Source organism: Microcebus murinus, chromosome 10 (assembly GCF_040939455.1).
Source record: "Microcebus murinus isolate Inina chromosome 10, M.murinus_Inina_mat1.0, whole genome shotgun sequence".
Lineage (NCBI taxonomy): Eukaryota > Metazoa > Chordata > Mammalia > Primates > Cheirogaleidae > Microcebus > Microcebus murinus.
Genome location: NC_134113.1, coordinates 37,737,875 through 37,753,096, shown reverse-complemented (window position 1 = coordinate 37,753,096; position 15,222 = coordinate 37,737,875). Strand labels below are relative to the sequence as shown.

The window sequence follows — 15,222 nt, the reverse complement described above, 5'->3', positions numbered from 1 at the left end:
AAGATCAACAAAAGAGACCCTCCTACAAGCTGTAAGACGAAAGAAGCAAGTTACATACAAAGGAAAACCGCTCTGAATAATGCCAGATTTCTCAACTGAAACAATACAAGCAAGGAGAGACTGGGGCCCCATTCTCACTCTCTTGAAACAAAATAACACCCAGCATAGAATCTTGTACCCTGCAAAACTAAGCTTTATATATGAAGGAAAAATTAAGATAAGCAAAGATAAGCATTCTCAGATGAGCAAAATCTCAGGAAATTCACCAAGACAAGACCAGCCCTACAAGAAGTACTCAACAGCATAATAGAAACTCACGAATATAAAAACAACCAAAACCTAAAGATTAAAGGCCAGATATTACAATGGCTCAAGAGAGAAATCAAAGCAACAACATCCAACCCAACAGAATGAACAGTAATCTGCCTCACCTATCAGTTCTCTCAATAAATGTGAATGGCTTAAACTCCCCAATCAAGAGACATAGGCTGGCTGAATGGATAAGAAAATACAGGCCAAGTATCTCCTGTCTTCAGGAAATACATCTAACTTGCAAGGATGCATATAGACTAAAAGTAAAGAGGTGGAGATCAGTATTCCAAGTAAGCAGAAGCCAAAAGAAGGCTGGTGTGGCAGTTCTAATCTCAGATGATTTAGTTTTTAAACCAACAAAGTGGTGAAAGACAAAGATGGTCATTATATAATGGTGAAGGGCACAGTTCAACAAGAAGAGATAACAATCTTAAATATATATGCACCCAACTTAGGTGCACCCAGATACATAAAGCAAACATTCCTGGACCTAAGCAAATGGATCAACAGCAACTCCATAATTACCATAGATTTCAACACCCCACTGACTGCACAGGACAGATCCTCCAAACAGAAAATTAATAAAGAAATAATGGACTTAAACAAAACTCTAGAACAATTTAGTCTGACTGACATTTACAGGACATTCTACCCAAAATCCACTGATTATATGTTCTTCTCATCAGCTCAAGGGACATTCTCTAAGATTAACCATATCCTAGGACACAAAGTAAGCCTCAAGAAATTTTAAAAATAGAAATCATACCATGTATCTTCTCAGATCACAGTGGAATAAAAGTAGAAATCAACCCTAACAGAAACTCACATTTCTACACAAAAATGTGGAAATTTAACAACCTCCTACTAAATGATTACTTCATAAATGAAGAAATCAAGATGGAAATAAAAAAATTCTTTGAACAAAATGACAATGGAGAGACAAGTTATCAAATCCTCTGGGACACAGCTAAAGCAGTACTGAGAGGAAAGTTTATTTCTATAAATGTCTATAACCAAAAGTCAAAAAGATCACAAATAGACAATCTAATGAAACAACTCAAAGAGCTGGAAAAAGAAGAACAGACCAACCCCCAATCCAGCTGAAGAAGTGAAATTAACAAGATCAAACCAGAACTAAATGAAATTGACAACAGGGAAGCTATACAGGAGATTAACAAAAAGTTGGTTCTTTGAAAAAATAAACAAAATAGACATGCCTTTGGCTAGGCTAATGAAAAGCAGAAAAGAGGAATCTCTAATAGGCTCCATCAGGAACAAAAAAGGACATATTACAACTGATCCCAAGGAGATACAAGATATAATTTACGAATACTACAAAAACCTTTATGCACACAAAATGGAAAATGTGGAGAAAATGGACAAATTTCTAGAAAGACACAGCCTCCCTAGGCTCAACCAGGAAGAAATAAAATTCCTGAACAGACCAATATCAAGAGCCGAAATAGAAACAGCAATTAAAAATCTCCCTAAAAAGAAAAGTCTCGGTCCAGATGGTTTCACACCCGAATTTTACCACACTTACAAAGAAGAACTGGTGCCTATCTTGCAGAAAGTATTCCACAATATCGAGAAGAATGGAAACCTCCCCGACACCTTTTATGAAGCGAATATTACTCTGATACCAAAACCAGGAAAGGATGCAACAAAAAAAACTATAGACCAATATACCTTATGAATATAGATAAATGCAAAAATTTTCAACAAAATCCTAGCTAACCAAATCCAGGCGCTTATTAAAAAAATAATCCATCACGACCAAGTGGGCTTCACCCCAGGGATACGGGGATGGTTCAACATATGCAAATCTATAAATGCAATTCACCACATAAACAGAAGCAAAAACAAAGACCACATGATTCTTTCAATAGATGCAGGAAAAGCTTCTGACAAAATTCAGCACCCTTTCATGATAAGAACACTTAATAAAATAGGCATAGAAGGGACATACCTAAAAATGATACAAGCCATATATGACAGACCCATAGCCAACATCATACTGAATGAGGAAAAATTGAAACCATTCCCACTTAGAACTGGAAACAGGCAAGGCTGCCCACTATCTCCATCTCCACTTCTATTCAACATAGTGCTGGAAGTCCTGGCTACAGCAATCAGAGAGGAAGTGGAATTAAAGGTATCCAAATTGGGGCAGAAGAGATCAACCTTTCGCTGTTTGCTGATGATATGATATTATATTTAGAAAACCCCAAAGATTCAACCAAGAAACTCCTGGAACTGATCAATGAATTTAGTAAAGTCTCAGGATACAAAATCAATACACAGAAATCAGAGGCATTCATATATGCCAACAACAATCTAACTGAGAACCAAATAAAAGGCTCAATTCCCTTCACAATAGCAACAAAGAAAATAAAGTACCTAAGAATATACTTAACCAAGGACATAAAAGACCTCTACAGGGAGAACTATGAAACACTGAAGAAGGAAATAGCAGAAGATGTAAACAGATGGAAATCTATACCATGCCCGTGGGTTGGCAGACTCAACATCATTAAAATGTGTATACTACCCAAACTGATGTACAGATTTAATGCAATACCTATTAAAATCCCATCATCATTCTTCACAAATATAGAAAAAATAATTTTACGCTTCGTTTGGAACCAGAGAAGACCCTGCATATCAAAAGCAATTCTAGGCAATAAAAACAAAATGGGAGGTATTAATATGCCAGATATCAAACTATACTACAAAGCTGTATTAATTAAATCAATCTGTTATTGGCACAAAAATAGGAATATTGACCAGTGGAACAGATCTGAGAACCCTGATATAAAACCATCCTCATATAGCCATCTAATCTTTGACAAAGCAGACAAAAACATACGCTGGGGAAAAGAATCCCTTTTCAATAAATGGTGCTGGGAAAACTGGATAGCCACCTGTAGAAGGCTAAAACAGGACCCACACCTTTCACCTCTCACAAAAACCAACTCACGCTGGATAACAGACTTAAACCTAAGGTATGAAACTATTAGAATGCTAGAGGAAAATGTTGGAAACACTCTCCTAAATATCAGCCTAAGCAAAGAATTTATGAAGAAGACCCCAAAGGCAATCACAGCAGCAACAAAAATAAATAAATGGGACATTATCAAACTAAAAAGCTTCTGCACAGCCAAAGAAATAGTCATGAAAATAAACAGACAACCTACAGAATGGGAGAAAATTTTCGCATCCTACGCATCTGATAAGGGGCTGATAACTAGAATCTACTTAGAACTCACAAAAAACAGCAAGAAAAATCAAACAACCCTATCAAGAAGTGGGCAAAGGACATGAACAGAAATTTTTCAAAAGAAGACAGTAGAATGGCCAACAAATATATGAAGAAATGCTCAACATCTCTAATCATCAGGGAAATGCAAATCAAAACTACAATGAGATATCACTTAACTCCAGTGAGAATGGCCTTTATCAAAAAGTCCCCAAACAATAATTGCTGGCGTGGACATGGAGAGATAGGAACACTCCTACACTGCTGGTGGGACTGCAAACTAGTTCAGCCTCTTTGGAAAGCAATATAGAGATACCTTAAAGCCATATAAGTGGATCTACCATTTGATCCAGCAATCCCATTACTGGGCATCTACCCAAAAGATCCAATGACACTCTACAAAAAAGACACCTGCACTCAAATGTTCATAGCAGCACAATTCATAATTTCAAAGCTTTGGAAACAACCCAAGTGTCCATCAATCCATGAGTGGATTAATAAAATGTGGTATATGTATACCATTGAGTACTATTCAGTTCTAAGAAACAACGGTGATATAGCACACCTTGTATTTTCCTGGTTAGAGCTGGAACCCATACTACTAAGTGTAGTATCCCAAGAATGGAAAAACAGGCACCACATATACTCACCAGCAAACTAGTATTAACTGAGTAGCACCTAAGTGAACACATAGGAACTACAGTAATTGGGTATTGAGCAGGTGGGAGGGGGGAGGAGGGCAGGTATAAACATACATAATGAGTGAGATGTGCACCGTCTGGGGGATGGTCACACTGGAAGATCAGACTTGTGGGGGGAGGGGAGAAAGGGCATTATTTGAAACCTTAAAATTTATAACCTCATAATATGCTGAAATTAAAAAAAAAGGATCAGGAATAACGCTTAGAGCACAAGGTTCAAGAGAGAATTGTGCTAGGTTAACATAAACATGTGGCTACTTACTGACCCCTTTGCAGTGTCCATAGAATGCATTTCTAATTTTCATTCTATTTGTCTCAAATGCATGATAGAACTTTGAAGAATAACTATTAAAGAATTATTTAGTGCAATCAATCACCACTTAGAAGTCAATGAGCTACCCTTCTGGGATGAGTGGTATGCTTTTTTAATTGGAGATAGCACTCTCCATTCATTTACTTGTTGTTTTTTCTCAAGATCTTTCTTCTGGTAATGTTTTTTTAATGTCTAGAGCTCTGCTATTTTCTTCCTTCCTGCTAAACAAAATTTATTTTAAAAGGAGTATTTTAATACAATCTTTTCAGAGATAATAATTTGACCCTTAATCAAAAGATTTAAGAATATCATCCCACTTAATTCTGTGTTTTATGTTCTTTTCATTTAAAAGCATTAAGGTAAATTTCAATTATAAATGTTTACATTGCTTGAACGGCATTTGCCTAAATATGTTAAATAATGTATCTACTATAGTTTTTCAAAGAATTTTGAATTAAGAGGCCACAAGTATAGTAAGATAACTATATTTCTCCCAGGTAATAGCTGGATTTTTGCGATCCTATAAGGGTACATACATTACAGTATTTGCATAATGCCCAGTTTCCAGACTTTGGTGATTATATATAAGTAAAATTCTGAAGAAAGACCAAAAACACAGCCATTCCTTCCATTAAATCTCATAGCTTTTGGTCCCCTAAGAAAATACTTTAGCTTTTTCACTATTTTGCCAAATCATATTAAAATGTAAATTGCAGCAAATGTTACAATTCTAGTCAAAACCACCAAGGGAAAACTGTGGACTTCTAATCTTATTTTCCTAAAAATTATGAGCAAAGACAACAGAAAATAAGGGATTCTGTAAATCAATATGGCACCTATATTGGGATGATGTAAAAAATTGTGGTGCTAAGTTTAAATTCCATCATCATTGACTGATTTGAAACTGAAATTATCAAAGATTGGACTAATAACAAGAACTTGACACTTCAAAGAACTAAGCTTGAGATTGGGCCATGATTTTTTTCAAAGATCTTTGAACAGTTTTACTATTTTCTGTACCTTAAATTTACCATCTATGAATAAATATAATATTGACTAAATGAAATAATAATTCAAACTATTAATTATTCAATGGAAACATATAAATCTAAAGTTGGTTCTTAATAAAAAATGATTATAATTTAAATGTGTGTGTAAATAATATTGAATAATAAAAGCTGAATTCAAGTAGCTTATTCAGTCACTTAAACTACTTGGCCAATTTTGAAGAAAAAAAAAAAGGCAGCACCCCAGAGCATATTGTTGTTAATGCATATGCACTATAGAATTGAGAGTATGTTCAAGCAAAGCCTAGAATTTTGCCAATAGAAAGACAGTGAAAAATCTTGCTACTAATATCTGTACTGCTGCGTTAAAACACCTTAGGTAGTGTTAGCTGGGTTGAATAATTATTGAAAATACAAAGTAACACATATTATTTATTTCCATTACTCAAATTTAATATTATTCTAATGCTGCTTGCATTATTTGAATAACAAACAGTTGTCGGCCACTATGACTTCAAAAGACTATTCTTTATTCTCCCAAAGTTTGATTTACTCATTCTATTATTTATTCATGAATAGCTTGAGTACTTCCAAATGTCTTGCCTTTCGGTTTTCCGACAGCAGTCTTTATTTTAGAATGCTACTCTGACATTCTAATATATCATTAAGTTAAAACACGTTGACTACATTTGGAAGTTGTATTATATGAATAAAATTCCTTACATTTCATCTTTCACCGAGATAGCTCTTAAAATTTGCTTATTTTAGCCAAATTTTTAGCATTTTCAGTTAGGTAGTTTAATAGGAATTTCTGGTAAATAATTGGCATTTTTAAACCTTTCTTCATATTAACCACTGTACTAAGTACAAATTTACGTATCACAAATCACTTGCTGGATTTATATCATTATCTCCACTCACCTCTCATTTTACAGATAGTGAAACTAAGGTTCAGAAAGTTTAACTAACTTAATCAAATTTATTTGTCAATTTAAGTAGCAATGCTAGAAATCAAAGTCCATGATCTTTCTTATATTTGATATTGCCCTATTGTTATGATTAATATCAATCATATTTTTGACAAATATTTTCATTGATTTAGTTTAAAATTATTTCATTTAAAAGAAGACTGATAGTAATATTGTAAGTGATGTGTTTACAAAACTAAAGTCTTCTTAACAGTAATGTCATTAGTGTTTGTTCAGTTTTCAGCGTGGACACAACAGAATACCAGAATATGTGGAAAGAGCGTAAAAGTTGAACCCCAAAGACCTATGTCTCTACATCTGATCCCAACTTCAATAGGAATCACATTACAGAAGTCACATTTCGTATCCTCAATGTTATAATCCGTAAAATGAAGATAATGCTATCTAGCTTAGCTACTCTACAATTTGGTTGTTAGGGTCAAACCAGTTGAAGTAATGTCAAAGGGTCTCATAAAGTGAAAGAACTTTATAAATTAAAGGCAGAATTTGTAAATACTGTGGGTGCTGCATGTGCGAAGGGGAAAACCATCTTAGCATTATTAATACATGTTTAAGAGAATCTTTTCAAGGGGATATACAAAAATTGTTTAGAAAAAAATAACTGACAGAACGAAAAAATGAGCCTCACTGTCATATCCATGGTTTATCCAGAATAAAAAGTAGAGAATATGCACATATTTTCTAAATGTTCTGAAAATGTTGATATAGCTCTGAAATTATATCAGGATTTGATCCATAGTAATTGTTTAAAGTGTACCTTTTAGTCTTAACAAGGTATCCAATGAAGCCATGCTTTCACTATGCATAAACAATATTTGAACAAGGCTTTCTCTGCCCCTAATTATACTTTCATTTATTCAGTAAGCATTTGCCGAAGACTTATCATGTACCCAGCCTAATTGATTCTTCATGGAAGGCAAAGCAAAGGAAGGTAACAGTATCCCTCTTGAGGTACCTGCCCTCATGTTAAAGAGACAAGTCTCAAAGCTACTAGAAAGCAGGATTAATATATGATAATACAAAACAAAAGGCATGAATACATGCTGATAAGAAACAAAGTAAAGGGCTCATGTGCAGTATTGCATAGGCAGACATTTAGAAGACATCGATTGGAAGACATGTCTGACTTTGGCAAAGAAAAGAAAACAAACGGAATTTGACAATCTTAGTGGAGATCTGCAAGAACCTACAAAAACAAGGAAGAGTCATGCAGGGCCTTATGGTCGTGCACTTACAGTTGTAGTGCTTAGAAATAAGAACTCTAAAACAGAAGAGGGATAAGATTTTCAAAGAAAAAAAAAAAAAAAACAAAGAAGAAGCCACTATGTAGGAGATTGACAGGCATAAAGAAGCCCCTTCAAAAGGAAGACAAGAAAAAAGTCAAGGATCATGGGAGTTGTAGAAAAGTAAAGATGAAAGTTCAAACCAAGAGACAGGAAACAAAAAGAAGAAATAATGCTATAAATTAGGAATTGGGCAGATAAAATTGCCATGGTGAGAAATATATTGACAGAAACAGAGACAATAACAGTTTGAGAGGAAATTAGTAGGTTTGGTCTGTAGCAGCAGAAATTCATTGGATAATCACGGAAAAACGTCCTGTGGATAGCTAGACAAGCAAAGGGCTTTGTTTTCACTGTTGTCTACCTGTCACTTTGTATAGTAATGAAATTAATGAGCCTGACTCTTCCCTTTCATGACTGAAAAGACTCAAACACCCTGTTCTTCTCCACTCATGCACAGCAGCCACACAATTCTCCTGTCAGTGCAATCAAATCTCTCCAAGTTGCAGGGAATTCTAAAAATGTGCTCACTTGTTTCTAGAATATTAAAGTACTAGAGGAAAAAAAATCCTTCCAAAGAGCAGATAGTAAGACTAAGTGGCATTTTTGTTGGTTGCTTGTAACTGTTGGCCTTAAATTATAATTATATAGCAGATAATATATCTGCCCCTTTATATAGACTCTTATAATTTAATCTTAACATCATTAAAAGTTGCTTAGAAAACAAGTAGATACTTAAATATTGAATTATCCAAAGCTATCAATAGGAGCCATGTTTAATTCTTGGAACAGACTTTTTTTTTCTTGGGCATCTTTGCCAAAGATAGAGAACAGGTTAATATTTGGATGCTTTGAATTACTAACCAAATTCAATGCATTAAAATAAAGCTAACTACAAATTGGATCACAAACCAAGAGCTGCTTTTCTGAAGACTTCTAATATAAAAGTTGAGAAGAAAGCTAGCTTCCACAAGGGGGAAAAAAAACCAGAAACATAATGTGTTTTTAGTTTTGAACTTAGAAATCAGAACTCAAGAGAGGCATACTGCAAATTTCATAGGATAAATAGATTTCCCTTTAACCACAAAATTGTGTTGTCCATAGCATGATTGAAAACTGTTACAAACTTCCAAAGGCTTAAGAACTGATTAGGCTGTGAATTGCCTTCACCTCTGCCAACTTACCTGGCATGTTTACCAACACACTTCTCCCTGGAGCCCGAGGACAGCAAGCTCCTGGGCTGACTGCAGAGCTTTATCTAAATCCTCTGGAAGTTGTGCTGGGGTTTATCTCTGCCTGAAGACCCAACGTCATTTTCCATGTCAAATTTCAAACGTTCCAATATTGTGAAGATATGGATAACTTCGTCTTATCATTTAAAGCAGATTATGATTATAGACATTTTATAAAATGATTTAACTAATACATGTACAGATAAAATGTCCTTCAGTCAACTAAATTTCATCAGCACGACCAATCATTGCATTCAGTGACAAACATCAGTAACCTTAACGAGTTATTTATCAGGGACTGTAAATTTTTTTCCATAGCACAGTAACAACAGAAATCAGATCAATATATTTTATGCATTAACAGTTTTTAAGAGTTTATGGGCAAAGCTTAGCAGATTTTCCATTTTTTTTTAATTTTAAGATTTTCTAAAAATAATTCTCAACATGTGTTCATTTCTCATATAGAATATGGTTGCTGTGACTATGTAGTAGAATCAGAATCTAGCAAAAATCTCATTTAATTTGGCATTTTACAATGTGGTATTGTTCACAATTGGTTTCATGTATATTAAACTGGACAGTAAACTCTAATTATTTCTAACTTGTTAAGTTTCTCCAATATGCTGAGCATTAATGTGTTAAGTAGACACTCGAATGGATGAGTGAATGAATGAATGAGCCTCTCCCCTACATTGCTATTAACCACAATCTACCTGCCCTAAAAAGCCCTAGGTAGCTGACCCAAGTCAATGGCTTGGACCATTTTTATAGCATATATTTGCACAGACACATTTCGAGTTTCCTTTTTGTCAGGAACACAAATTGAAAAGCAAAATAGAACTATGTGGGAGGAGAATGTGACCTGTGTTCTTAAGAATGTAATTCTGAAGGCTATTTGGAGAAGGCTGCATGAGTTTGCTATAAGGAAAAGTTTTATCATCCACTATGATAAAAAATAAACCAAATGCAGATTTTGATGTCTATATCATATTGACAGCTTTGTTTAACAAGATAATCACTGGGTGATAAAGTAGATTAAAAGGAGTCTAAAAACAAAAAGAAGGAAAGGAAAGAGAAAAAATGAAAGTCAGTAAGGGAAAGAACTGGAGCCCCCAAATGCATTTTCACTGTGTAGGCAAGCAGGGCTTCGGAGCACACCTCAAACCTCCCCTGCTTCATGAGCCCTTCCCTGAACTCCGGGCCCCTTTTGTCTTGCCCTTCTATAACCTGCTACCTTATAAAGCCCATCTGCTCCACTGAATTTGTGCTTAACTCTGTATCACCTATGTCTAGCCTTTTTTTTCCCTGTGAATTGATCTGTCTTTATTATTTTATGATTGAGAGCCTATCTTTTATTTTTGATTTTCTAAAATTTTAATGATTATGGGTATACACTAGTTGTATATCTTTACAAGGTACATGTGATATCTTGATACAGGCATATAATGTGAATTAATCAAATTAGGGTAATTGGGGTTTCCATCACCTCAGGCATTTATCATTTCTTTGTGTTAGGAACATTGCAATTCCACTCTTTTAGTTATTTTAAAGTATACCATACCTTATTGTTAATTATAGTAACTTTGTTGTGCTATCAAATATTCTTCATTCTGTATGTAAACTATATTTTTACACCCATTAACCATCCGCTCATTATCCCCTGCTCCTTGCTACCTTTCCCCAGCCTCTGGTAACCATCATTCAACTCTCTGTCTCCATGAGATCGATTGTTTTTAATATTTAGTTCCCACATATAGGTGAGAATATGCACGATTTGTCTTTCTGTGCTTGGCTTATTTCACTTAACATAATACTCATGTTGTTGCAGATGGCAGGATTTCATTCTTTTGTGGTTATATAATATTCCACTATATACAATTCCTTTATTCATTCATCCATTGATGGGCACTTAGGTTGATTCCACATCTTGGCTATTATGAATAGGGCTGCAATAATTATGGGAGTGTAGATATCTTTTTCGATATATTGAATCCCCCCTCCTTTGGATATACACCCAGCAGTGGGATTGCCGGGTCATAGGGGAGTTCTAGTTTTAGTTTTCTGAGGAACCGCCATACTGTTCTCCATGGTAGATGCACTAATTTACATTCCCACCAACAGTGTATATGGGTCCTGCTTTCTCCACATCCCTTCCATCATTCATTATTGCCTGTCTCTTGATAAAAGCCATTTTAACTGGGATGAGGTGATAGCTCATTGTAGTTTTGATTTGTATTTCTCTGATAACTAATGATGTTTAGCATTTTTTACACACCTGTTGGCCATTTATATGTCTTTTGAGAAATGTCTATTTAGATCCTTTCCCCACTTTTTAAATCAGATTGGATTTTTTCTTATGAAGTTCTTAGAGCTCAGGTATTCTAGTTATTAAGCCCTTGTCAAAACGATACTTTGCATTAATATTATCTGCCATTTTGTGGATTGTCTCTTCACTTTGTTGATTGTTTCCTTTGCTGAGCAGAAGCTTTTTAACTTGATGTGATCCCATTTGTCCAATTTTGTTTTCGTTATCTGTGCTTTGGAGATATCTCTCAAGAAGTCCTTGCCCTGACCAATGTCCTGAAGCATTCCTCCAATTTTTTTCTTTTAGTAGTTTCATAGCTTCAGTTCTTAAGTTTAAATCTTTAATCCATGTTGATTTGATTTTTGTATATGGCTAGAGATAAGGGTCTAGTTTTGATTCTTCCACATATGAATATCCAGTTTTCCCAGCACAATTGATTAAAGAGATTGTACTTTCTCTGCTGTATGTTCTTGGCAACTTTATCAAAGATAAATTATAGATGCGTGGATTTATTTCTGAGTTCTCTATTCTGTTCCATTGGCCTGTGTGTCTATTTTTATGCCAATATTATGCTGCTTTGTTTAATACAGCTCTATAGTATAACTTAAATTCAGCTAATATGTGATTTCTCCAGTTTTGTCCTAGATATAATGTTAAAGTCATGAGAGTGGTTGCAGAATGGATAGATAAAAGGGGTGGATAAGAAGAAAAGATAGCAGGAAATACATGAATAGCTCACATGAATACTACGAGTGTCCAGTCATCTGTAGGCAGCCTAAACTACAAATCTCTTGAGCTCTTCTTTGTATCTCTTGAGTTCCTATTGCTGCTGTAATTAATTACAAATTTACTGGCATAAAACAACACATTTATTATTTTCCAGTTCTAGATATCAGAAGTCCAAAATGGGTTTCACTGAGCTAAAATCGAGGTATGGGCAGGGCTGATTCCTTCTTGACATTGTAGACCAGAATCCATTTTCCTTGCTTTTTCCAGCTTCTAGAGTCAACTGTATTCCTTGGCTCATGGTTCCATTTCCCATCTTCAAAACCAGCAGCTCAGAATCTTCAAATCTCTATGACTCTGAAACTCTTGCCTGACTCTTTCATTTATAAGGACCCTCGAGTAATTACACTGGGTCTACCCAGATAATCCAGGATAATCTCCCCATGTTGAGATCTTTAATTTAGTCACGTTTGCAAAGTCTCTCTTGCTCCATAAGGTAACAACATATTCACAGCTTCCAGGGAATAGACTATGAACATCTTTGAAAGGCCATTATTCTTCCCACCTCAAGGTCTAAGTTAAAACATAAGCAGTTTCAAATTAACTTGCATTTGACTTAATTCTTATGCATCAGTTTACCTTTGGGTCAAATAATGTATGTGAGATTGATTCATTAACTACAAAATGAAAATAACATTTTTAATAGTTTTTACACTAGTCTATTATCTTCTGCTGAAAGGCCTTTAATTTAAATGTTAAAATTCTTATTATAAAATTCCATTTAATGATAGTTGGGTAGCAATAACAATAAGCAGATAGTTTTCTGCCAGTAGCAATATTTTGATGAGCCTCTTTTTGACTGAAACTATATTTTATATTAAAGAATTCACTCTTGGAAGCATGTTATGGTGTTATTTATTTGCTTCACTGGATTTTTTTAATATAAAATGTTCTATTAAAGAGGCTTCAAAGCTAGATAAGGTTTTTTTTCTTCTGTATACATTTATAAGATACACATTTTTAACCTAAAGATATATTTCAATTTTTCAAACTATTCAATCTAGAGAGTTTTGCCTCTGTAAAATTGAAGTGATAATGAACAAAACTGCTATTAAGATTAAATTAGATAATATATGTAAAACCATAGTTCAATTGCTGGGCCATAATAAGTAGGTCTTCAGTAAATATTTAGCCTAATCCAAAATATAGATATTTACTAATGGTGAAACATGTTTCTATAAATACTGCAAATTGATAATACTGAGGATGTTGTTTCTTAGTAAATTTATCATATTTTAAATATTTGGTTACTCTACATAAAATAAATTTTTTAACATGAGCATTCAAGTAACTCTATATACTAAAAATGGCTGTTTCTTTACATTATAATTGTCTACTGAGCCAGGTTTTCCTATGGTATACAAAATAATAACATGAAGGGCTTCTTAATTCTATCTAAAGGTACCAATAAATTGTCAAGAAAATTTTGTTAAATTCATTATATTCAACACAGCATATTCAAAATTAAATTATTCAGAAGAACTGAAAGCAAATCTAGAATAAAGCCATGCTTTAAGAAATAAAAGTCACAAAATAAAAGTTTTTCAGTGGTTTTAAATTACCTTCAAGTTGCCCTATTTCAAATTTCTTCCTATAATTCCATGTTCCTATCTCTTTAATTCTTTTTGATTAAATAATGTTCCTTTGCTTTCACTATTTTCTTTTTGTGAACTTGTCAAATCATCTCTGCCTTGTCTTGTATAATTTAAGAGACTTTTATGTAGCTCTCTGAGAGACTATCACACAAGTCCAACTGGGAGAATAATTTACGAGGTTCAAAATGAAGGGTCATTATTAATGCTGTCTGGCCTGCAATGAGTACATAGGCTTTCTCGTTCATGCATGGCAGGATTTTAACTAGATCAAGGGAGGTAGAAGCTTTTAAATGAAGTATTGTGAATGATATCATTGGTTACATAAGCCTACTTTAATTTACATCTTTTAAAAAATACGTGAATTGTTTAATGAGATCAAAGAACTATAAGAAAACATGTCTTTGGGTGTGGGCTTATCTCACACAAAGTATTTCTTTGCTTGAAAACACAATTTCAGAAATTGTAATTTTATGTCCTTAGGTTAACATCTAGTATCAGCCATAAGCTAGAATAACACACATAGTGAGTATTCCACACCGGGAAGCTAAATGCAAACAGAGAGCAAAGTGAAGAGATTTTCTCAATTTGGAAGGGAGGTTAATTTTTAAGCATTTTTACTTTATCAAAGTACTCTTGACTTGCGTTCAGCAATCATTGGTAGTAACAATGCTCATGTGGCTAGAAGAAAATAGCACTTTTTCATTTCAGTGCACAATGTCTTTTTTTATTACAACAGACAAGTCTAATTACTTCTGATTAATCTCAATAGCTGTAATTTGTATCATGAATAATTTCCTCTATATGAAATCCTGTATGTTTCCCTGAGACTTTGTTTTTTATAAGCACTTTGTGTGGGGGATGGCAAATATGTTAACTTCTAGTACATGGACACTTGTAATAGAAAACTAAATGTTTGAGTATATTTATTTATATATACTCTATTATTTTAACAGAACCTATATATCTAAAGCCTCTACTCTTATCTAAAAATCATCTCTTCCTCCTCTCAATTCCCTTAGCATTTTCACTCAACTTCTCTCCATGTATTCATCTTTTTAAGATATTTATTGGTGTATGTGTTTTATGTCACCTCATATACTCTGAGCTCTCTGCATTACCACGAAGCCTTGAATATAAAAGAAATGATAGCTAACATTGAGGTCTTGCTATGTGCTAGATGCATTCTAAGCTATTAAGAATATTAACTCCTTTAATCTTCAAATGAGATGAAATGGGTACCATTATAATCATCACTTTATAGAGAAGAAAATAGAAACTCAGAACAGTTAAGCAGTCTGCCCATAGTCACACAGCCCTTAAGCAGCCAAGCCTGATTTAAGAGCCATTGAACACATAACCACCACTCTGCCTTGGAGACTTTAAGTGGGTATCTCGCTCCATGATTGACCTTCAGAACACCAAGTGCTTCTTCCCAACCTT

General features: G+C 34.2%; 1 protein-coding gene across 3 annotated transcripts in view; it reads left to right on the top strand.

Moving 5' to 3' along the window:
- Window positions 1-15,222, top strand: part of SYT1 (synaptotagmin 1) — a 521,150-nt gene that overhangs the window by 361,453 nt on the left and 144,475 nt on the right. The window lies entirely within an intron of this gene.